Source organism: Chenopodium album, chromosome 16 (assembly GCF_948465745.1).
Source record: "Chenopodium album chromosome 16, dcCheAlbu1.1, whole genome shotgun sequence".
Taxonomy (NCBI): Eukaryota; Viridiplantae; Streptophyta; class Magnoliopsida; order Caryophyllales; family Amaranthaceae; genus Chenopodium; species Chenopodium album.
In genome coordinates this window covers 21,625,124-21,634,257 of record NC_137849.1, presented here as the reverse complement: position 1 = coordinate 21,634,257, position 9,134 = coordinate 21,625,124, and the positions used below count along the sequence as shown (strand labels likewise).

At 37.4% G+C, this 9,134-nt stretch overlaps 1 non-coding gene across 1 annotated transcript; it reads left to right on the top strand.

Annotated features, from left to right (window-relative positions):
* Positions 1-967: 967 nt before the first annotated feature.
* Positions 968-1,073, top strand: LOC145587209 (small nucleolar RNA R71). The gene has a single exon (XR_014101232.1). It is a non-coding gene; the product is annotated as a small nucleolar RNA R71 (small nucleolar RNA).
* The last annotated feature ends 8,061 nt before the right edge of the window (positions 1,074-9,134 follow it).

Here is a 9,134-nt window from a genome sequence, read left to right as displayed (position 1 = left end):
GTTGTGTGTCATCATCTCATTAAACTTCTTGTCACTCACCGCCATGTAAGTGTTCAAAATTTTTGTTTGGTTTTCAATGATCTCCTCCAAGTTAGTTCTAGAAGACGAGGATTGAGCATAGGAATTATCACCTTGGGTCTTTGGAACAAAACCGGGTAGGGGACCCCTTTGAGCATTGTTTTGAAAATTTCCCCTACCTTGGTTGTTCCAATAACCCCTATTTTGATTTTAACTATAACCTTGATTATGGTTACCATAACCTTGGTTATGATTACCATAATTGTGGTTTTGATTTTGGCTACTATAACCTTGGTTGTTATAGTTACCTCGGAAATTTTGGTTCCCTTGGTTCCTATTACCACCACTTTGGTTATAGTTGTCAAAATTCCCATGGTTGTTGTAATTCCTATTCCATTGACCTCTTTGATTCTCAAACCTAGAATCATTATTGTTTGACACATAATTCACATGCTCATTCACATTTCCATCTTGATCATCATAAACATCCATACATGCATGAGGGCAATTACAAGCATCATGATCATACGATTCACAAACATCACAAAACAAGAATCCACTAGGCATGTTGCTAGAAGAGGGAGAGGGTTGAGAATTAAAAGACATACCTCTCCCTTTAGATTGGGAGGGAAGATTCGGAACATGGGAGGTAGCACTTTCCAACTTTGCCTTGATAGCGGACATTTCCTTCCCCAAGTTTGTCATTTGCGAGGATAAATTGTTGATTGCATTTAGATGATCTTCCGAGTACACTGAAGAGCTACTCTTGCTAGTTGACTCCCTTTCTCCGTCTTGCTAATCTCTATTGATCCTCACTACGTCTTCAATTATGTCTACCACTTCCTCCTCCATTTTATTCATAATGGGACCTCCGGCTCCTCCATCTAGACATGACTTTCCTTGAGGACTAAGGCCACCACAGAAGATTTGAATAATTTGGTAAGTAGGAATTTTGTGGTGAGGACATTCTCTTTGATACTCCTTGTACCTCTACCATGCTTCATAGAGACTTTCACTAGGCTTTTGCTTGAAACCTTGAATCAAAGCTCTAGCCTCCGCCGTTTTCTTTTGTGGATAGAAACGGGATAGAAATTCCTTGGTCACTTCATCCTATGTCCTTAGAGAATTCGGCTTGACCTCCTTGTCTAGCCATTTCAAGGCACACCCTATGAGGGAAAAGGGAAAAAGCTTGAGGCGGATGAATTCTTGGGAAATTCCATTCACTTTGATAGTGTTGCAATACTTTTCGAACTCCTTGAGATGATTTAGTTGGCTTTCATGCTTGGCCCCACTAAATTATCGCATCTCTATCAAAGTGATCATTGCCGGCCTTATTTCAAAGTCATTTGCCGATGTTGTAGGTGGAGCAATACCACTCTCAAATCTATAGGCACCAGGAGTTCCCAACTCCTTCAAAGCAACCCTTGGATTTTCTCCCATGCTTGCTTGTTCTTCTTGTTGTGGTTCTTCTTCACTTGAAGGGCTAGAAGTCAAAGAACGTCTAGCAACTCTTATCCTTGTAATTATCCTCTCTATATCCGGATCAAGTGGTACTAAAGTCCTTCCTCTTGTCCTATGCATACAATCTCAAAGAAACAATTAGTAGCACGGCTACAAGTGTAGCCTAAAAGAGACAAATCTTTTTGTATTTTTGAAATGAAATGAAATAGACTCAACAACAATAGCAAACAACTACGCCATTCCCCGGCAATGGCGCCATTTTGATGGAGGGTGGATTCTAGGTCATTGGAAACTAAAATTCCTCCAATCAAACTAAATTTATGACCAAACCTACACCTAGGAATGGGGTGAAGTTTGCTACGGCCAATGTCAAGCTACTTCGAAAGGTAAGATGGTAGTGTAGGTTATCTAATTCAACTAATCAAACCAAGTAAATCAATATATCAAGACACTAGGGATTTAGGATCCACATGTACTTGCAATGGACACAACTAATCGGGTTGGAGATTGATTAATTCGAGTATTACGAGGGAAGATAGACAATGCAATCAAAAGAGATCGACAAGCTATCTCCTAGAGGTCTAGCTAGCGCCAACTACGAAAGGCTCTAACTAGGAACGTCACTAACCAAGCTAAATCGACAAATGCTAGCTACAAATCAATTGTCCGTATCAATGTAGGCACCCAATGCAATCTAGTATGACAATTAAAGTTAGCTACTCTTTAACTAATCACACTCATGCACAAAATCAATCAACCAATTTAATCACAATGCTAAATCAATCAAAAGCCCCCAATTAGCTATGATCCATCACTCAAACATGCTTCACCACATCCCTAGCAAGTAAACTACTCACAATCCGTGGAAGAAGTCAAGATCAAAACTAAACAATTCAACAAATTCATCATCATCATTTCAATCAAACAAATTCAATGAACTAATCAATAAACTTGAACAATCAACAAAACAATTGAAATCATAAGCTAAAGATTGCATTAAAGTAAAAGAAATCCTTACAAACTTTGATGAAATTAAAGAAAATGTGCTTAGAATCATCAATCATCAACCATGAGTTTCTCTCTCTAAAATTCTTCTTTAATGAATTATCTAATCTCCAAAAATTCTCTAATGAATTCTCTCGCTAAAAATCTCTCATCTAAAAAATCCTCTCTCTAAAAATAGAAGAAAAATCTATATATAGTAAAGCTAACAAAGAGAAGTTGGTTAGATTGTCCAAAATAGACCCGTACAGGCGCGACCTTCTTTAAGAATATGCGCGACCGCGCAAAAGAGGGTACGGAACAGGGGGAGCAACAGGCGCGGTGCGCCATAGCACTGCGCTGCCGCGCCACCACACTGTGCGGCCACGCCATTGTCGCGTGCACCCGCACTTGGGAGCAGGGCAGCTATTTTCCTCTTCAACTTGATGCTCCTCGTGCGCTCCACTTGGTTGGCTTGATGAACACGGAGCATGGCAGATTCTAAACACCTTAACGGTGGGTTCAACACCAAAATTAGTGTTGTAGACATCTACTTTTGGCCTCCCATCCCGACAGGAAGTGAAATGACGATAAAAAAAACCATCTTCGTGTTGGATCGAAGTGAAGAATGCCTATGGATGACTGGCTAAACCGCAACGACACAAAAAGACTAGCCTAACCCAAAACAAATACAAAACAAGGTCCAATTAACTAAACCCGATCATAATTAGGCTTAGGCCCGTGCTTAAGACCCAATAATGACAGATTTAGAGGCGCCTAGGTTAAAATTAAAGCTGCCGCAGAAAAATCCTCGCGCATCTCAATGAGTCGCGCTGGTCTGGCGCGCGTAACTAATTCAGTTGCGCGCAACACCCAGCGCAACTTCTAGAGATGCGCTCGCGGAAGATTCAGAATTTTATAAAATATAGAATCAAATCTTACCATAAAACCGCGCGCAAGACATTCAGTTGCGCTGCCCATAACAGCGCAACTAAATCACTTGCGCTAGGATGCCGCGCGCAACTCATCCAGATGCGCGCGACACGTGCTGCGGCAGAATGCTTAAAACCCTAATTGCACTGATTTCCTATAAATAGGGGCTTAATACGAGGCTTAAAGACACAGAAATTAACCTAAAATCCTGGCAGAAACTCTATTGAACTTGTGCTTCCAAACCCTCTTATCCTAAACACTCACCCCTCTTAATCTTTGTTACTACGGTGGAGGTTCCCGAACAAGGAGAAGTCCATAAGTGTTCTAAACGGAGATCTAGCAAAGAGAACTGGTAAATTCCCGAGCACTTAGATAAATCACAATTTTTTTCTTGTTCAAAAAGAACTTTAATCAATAAAATAGTGTTGTTTGACCACTTTAAAAGGACATTTAATTAATCGATTCCACGTAGTATCTTGTGTTAAATAAGATTAGAATTGAATAATTAATTGATTGATTGATCACCTAAGCCAAGGCGAACCTTGTTCATTTTTTGCTCCTTTCACGAATTTGAATTAAATAAAGAATAACGACTTTTCAATGTAATTCCTACGTATTTAATGCTTGTAAATAAAATAAACTAACTTAGTTTTTAGGTATCGCGTTGCATATATTGTTTGGTGATGAAATTGTAAAATGGGAAGAGCTAGTAGAGGCGCACTAGGGCTAGAATAGCGATTTTCCTTTAAAGGGTCCCGAACTCATTTCTGGTTTATGTAGACCAATTTGGGCATGGGTAAACTTATGATTTGTGCTAAATATCCCATGAACTCCACATGGGAGAAAGGCATGAACGAGGTTTATGGGTTTTCCCAAAACTCATTGGCGACTCCTACTTGTTTCTTACAAAAAAGCGTGATGATAGAATCAATTCTAATTCAAGGTCCCCCAAACAGTCAGGAATTCAAATCCTAATACACCCTAACAAGTGTAAAGTCCTAAGCTTTTAAATGGCCATGGGCATCTGAGGAAGGACCCCTTACGATGGGATCACCCTCCTTACAGTGGCGACTCCACTAGGGACTTAGAGGTTACATGATTAGTTCTTAGTTATGGTCCAAGGTTTCCAACACCAGGTTGCCTATGGGTTGTAATGGGAATTAACTTGGATAATCTCTAGTTAGAGAACGAGACTTGAACGCATAATATCTTCCTTTTGCACAAAAGTAAAATCCAAACAAGCAACATTACATCATGCATAATCATAGGTACTACGCAGCAGAAATAATATGAATCATATTCAATTAAGCACCTAATCCTGAATCACATGCATAACACACAAGACACATAATCATACCTTTGATGCGTGAATTCCACGAAGCTATTCGACAGGCAAATTAGGGAGAGAATAGAGCCCCAAGCGTTGCTCCTCTACTTATTCCACGAGATTCGAACGAGCCGTCCACCAATACTAGATTTGTCGAGTGATTGAGGAAAACCGCGATCACCACCTTTACGGACAACCGACCACCGCACGAACCACCACCACCACGAGACACCACCGGCGCCGAGGAGGAGGAAAGAGCCGTGTGAGAGAGGACTTTGAGAGGGGTTGGGTTTCGTGTTTCCTAATTAGGGTTTGATCAAATGATCAGTTAATTGCTTGCTTCCAACCCTAGGCACCTAGTCTATTTATAATCTTATTATAATTCGACTAGGGCACGAAGCCCAAAAACTCCTTCTAATCCTCCATATGGCCGGCCACCTAGAGTGATGAGGCCTATGATGGGCCTCGTCCTCTAATGCTCGATCTAGCCCTTTTGTGTGACCTTATAGGATCCGTATAATTGGGCTTTGGGCTATTTTACTAGTCCAAAGATCATTAGTACCTTTAGCTATGGCAAAACGACGACCCAAATGTACGAACTTAATTATCTCCATAATTTGATCCAATTATATATCTAGTAATTGCACACGACGAAGACATAACTCCTTCAATCACCAACTTGTCTGAGACAAGGGTGCAATATTCAAATTCCTTAAGTCAATATATGTGTCGATTTGATAATACGATTGCATCACATGTCGAGATCATATTAATCTACAAATAGTTTCTTGAAATCTAAGTTAGAATTACAAAACCAAACGATTACTGTGTAATGCATTTGAACGCGGCCATGTATTTTCTGAATTCTCCCTCTTCAAGTGGCCATGAAACATTTCCTAATTTAATTGGTAGACTCAATCCAATCTTGTGGCAACAAGGCTCCCACTCAACTTTTGAAATAACCGGGAAACACACTTTATAATCTCCATTTACGGGAAGACGTTTGAATGTACCACAGTTAAATCAATCATTGAATGAAATCAATGTTCCACTCATGTCAAAGGAATCCACTAATATATCCGGAAGCTCTATACTTGAACTTCAAAGTAGGTCAATAGTTCGATCATGCATCATTCATTCATATCCAAGTGATTGAACGAGCATCTTTATGCCCCTATAGCCCATGAAACTGCGCTATCCAATCCATCTTACATGCTAGTCCATTTATTGAAATCATTTATGTCCACTTTAATGACCTCGAACTAGGAACTTAAATAATATATGAATTTTGTTCACATGTGGGGTTTCAATTCACCAGGTCATCAACCTGATGAGCCCATCAATTCATAATTGTTTTGGACATTTTATTTAATTACCAAAACCATAATTAAATAAGAGAAATAATAATTTCTATTTTAAACATAATTCTGCAAATTTATGCATTTCTCATGTAATACATTTTCTCAAAACATATACAACTTAAAGTACATAACTTGCTTCAATCCTAAGACTGTAATATGACTCTCATACCTTAGTCCATGGAAGGGGTTTAGTGATTTCTCACTCATAATAAAACTTTGCAGATCACAATATTCCGCTTGTCATTGATCTCATAAATGAGGTGATATCTCATATCTATTTGTTTGGATTTGTGATGTGACTCTAACTCCTTTGCTTTGGCAAAGGTGTCCTTTTAGTCACAAGACAATTTGATCCAAACTTCCTCCTTAACTACTCTTACTGTAGCTAAAACACATATTCTAACATTGAGTATGCGACCGTATTCTACTTTGAACTCTTTCAAGCTTACTGTCCTTCTTCATACAAACACAAAATGTATCTAGATCACTATCTAAAGTCATCTTTCCTGTTTGGAAACTTGCATCCATATAACCTTTTGACAACTTATTCACTTTTAACATCATTAGCTAGAAAAATTCCTTTATTCCTTCTCAAGTACTCAAGGATTTGCTCTTTGCAACTTTCAGTATGCTTATTCTGAATTTACTTGAAACTTGCTACACATGCACGAGTCATATGTAACATCTTGCTTTGTACATATCATAGCACATATAATGGACCCTTCTGCAGAAGCATAAGGTACATTATCCATACAACTCAAATCTATTAGCTTTTGAAAGCACTGAGTTTTACTGAGCGTACTATGGGAATACATCCTCTCTTAGAGTCTTGCTTCATGAACTTGTCAAGAACCTTATCAACATAAGTCTCTTGATTCATTCCAATCATTCTTCAAGATTCACCTCATGGATCATGATTCCCAATATGTACTCAACATCTCTAAGTCTTTCATATTGAAACAACTTTCTAACCACTGCGTGACTGATTCAAGCATTGATATGTCATTTCATATGAACTGTATGTCATCTACATACATGACCAAGAAGACCAATTGCTCCCACTAAACTTCTTGTTTCTACAAGATTCCTTTTTCGTTCTTTGAGGAAATCAAACTGTTTGATTGCCTAATCGAAACGAATGTTTCAACCCCTTGATGCTTACTTCAATCCATTAAATGAATTTCTGAAGTTTGCAAAACTTTCTAGGATTTTTGGATTTCAAAATTCTTAGGTTGTATCATATACATACCATCCATCAAGAACATTTCATGAAGGTGATTTTGATCTCCATTGCTAAACTTCGTAATCGAAATCAGCAATCACTAGAAGAATCCGAATAGGCTTACACATATAATAGATTTGACCCTATTTGTAAGACTATCATGGACTAATACATCTTTACAGACATGGAGTCCATACTGGATTTCTTGGCTTTAAGCCATTTCTTGAGTTGGCACTTATCCAAAGCTTGGTTGTAGGGCATGGGTTCTAACCATTCCAATAGGAAAATTTTAGAATCCACCTTTTCTCAAGATTCCAACAAACTGTTTGTTTTGATCCCAAGTAACCTACAATAGGTATGAGCAACAATAGAATTATTCTCTTCAACTCTTTGAAGCCTTTCATTCAAGTTGGGACGATAGAAGTCTCACTAGTGGAATTAGCTTGCTTCGACACATGGTTTATCAAATTAACTGATTTCATATGCCTTCGTCTCTGATGTGGTGTTATCCACATCCATTTTTTGCTCGTCTCGAATCTCATCGAGATCTAACTTTACTCCCACTTGGCTTTGTAGGAAAAGATTTCTTTCTATAAAGACATTATCACGAGCAACACTTTGTTTCTACGCGATTGTAGGAATTATACCTCTTAGTTTCCATGAGAAAACCCATGAAGAACTATTGTCTGATTTAGGGTGCATTATGTCATCTTTGTAAACATTTTACATTGATTTCATAACCCTTATTCCTGTTTAAAAAAGATAACTTTTGGAACATTTCCAAATAATAACTCTTATGACATCTTTTCTACTACTTTGGTTAAGTTTCCTGTTTAGTATATTCGCAATTGTTGTTGTAAATGTATATCCTCAAAACGATATTTGTAAATCATTAAAGCTAAACTAGGATTAAACCATGACAAGCAAAGTTTGATTCCTTCTTGATAAACATACATTTTAATTGTAATGTTTCTAGATTGTGAATTAATTCAAGAATTCCCTTTTAGATGATCATTTACTTTTTGAGTTAAATATTTATCACAACAATCATATTGTGGTGTTAAATTGTTTATCTCAAACTGATTTACATTTCATTTTGGAATTCTTGAACTTTTCAATGATTCCAGGCTTTACTTCATTAAGTAATTATCGATATAGTTACTTAAATCGTTAGTAAAATTAATGAAATAGTTAAATCTCTTTGCTAATTCTTGAACTTATAGTCCACACACATCATATGTATGAGTTCCAAAAGGTCATTTTAGCTCCTTTACCCTTTCAACTAAAAGGCAACTTGGTCATCTTACCTTATCAAGCATGACTTCTAATTCTCAAGTGATTCATAATCAATTTAGAATAAGAGTCCATCCAATGTAACTTTGGATGTGCAAATGGTTTATGTGACCTAATCTTTCTTTATTATAAGTAAGTCTACTTTAAATCATCTAATTTTGCTTTTGTGATCTACTTATATCAATGTCATAAAACAAATTTAACTCGTATCTAGCAAAATGAAAACAATTTATTACCTTGGTCATGGATCAACACTTGTCCAAGCCAAGTAAAAAAAATTCAGTATTCAAACAAGAAAACCGAAATATTGTCTCATCAAAACTGAAAATTGTTCTAAAATCATCATAAAAATTCAGAAAGTATAACTATGAAGCTATCTCTGGCCACTCAAACACTTCTAGTGCACCTTCAAGCTCTATTTCAATGCTAACCTCACTTCTTTGCAGCTACTGCACAACATTAATAATGTTAAGCACTGCAACTTGGTATCACATACCTAAGTGAAAGTTAAAATGTTTATAACATAATACCTGAGGTT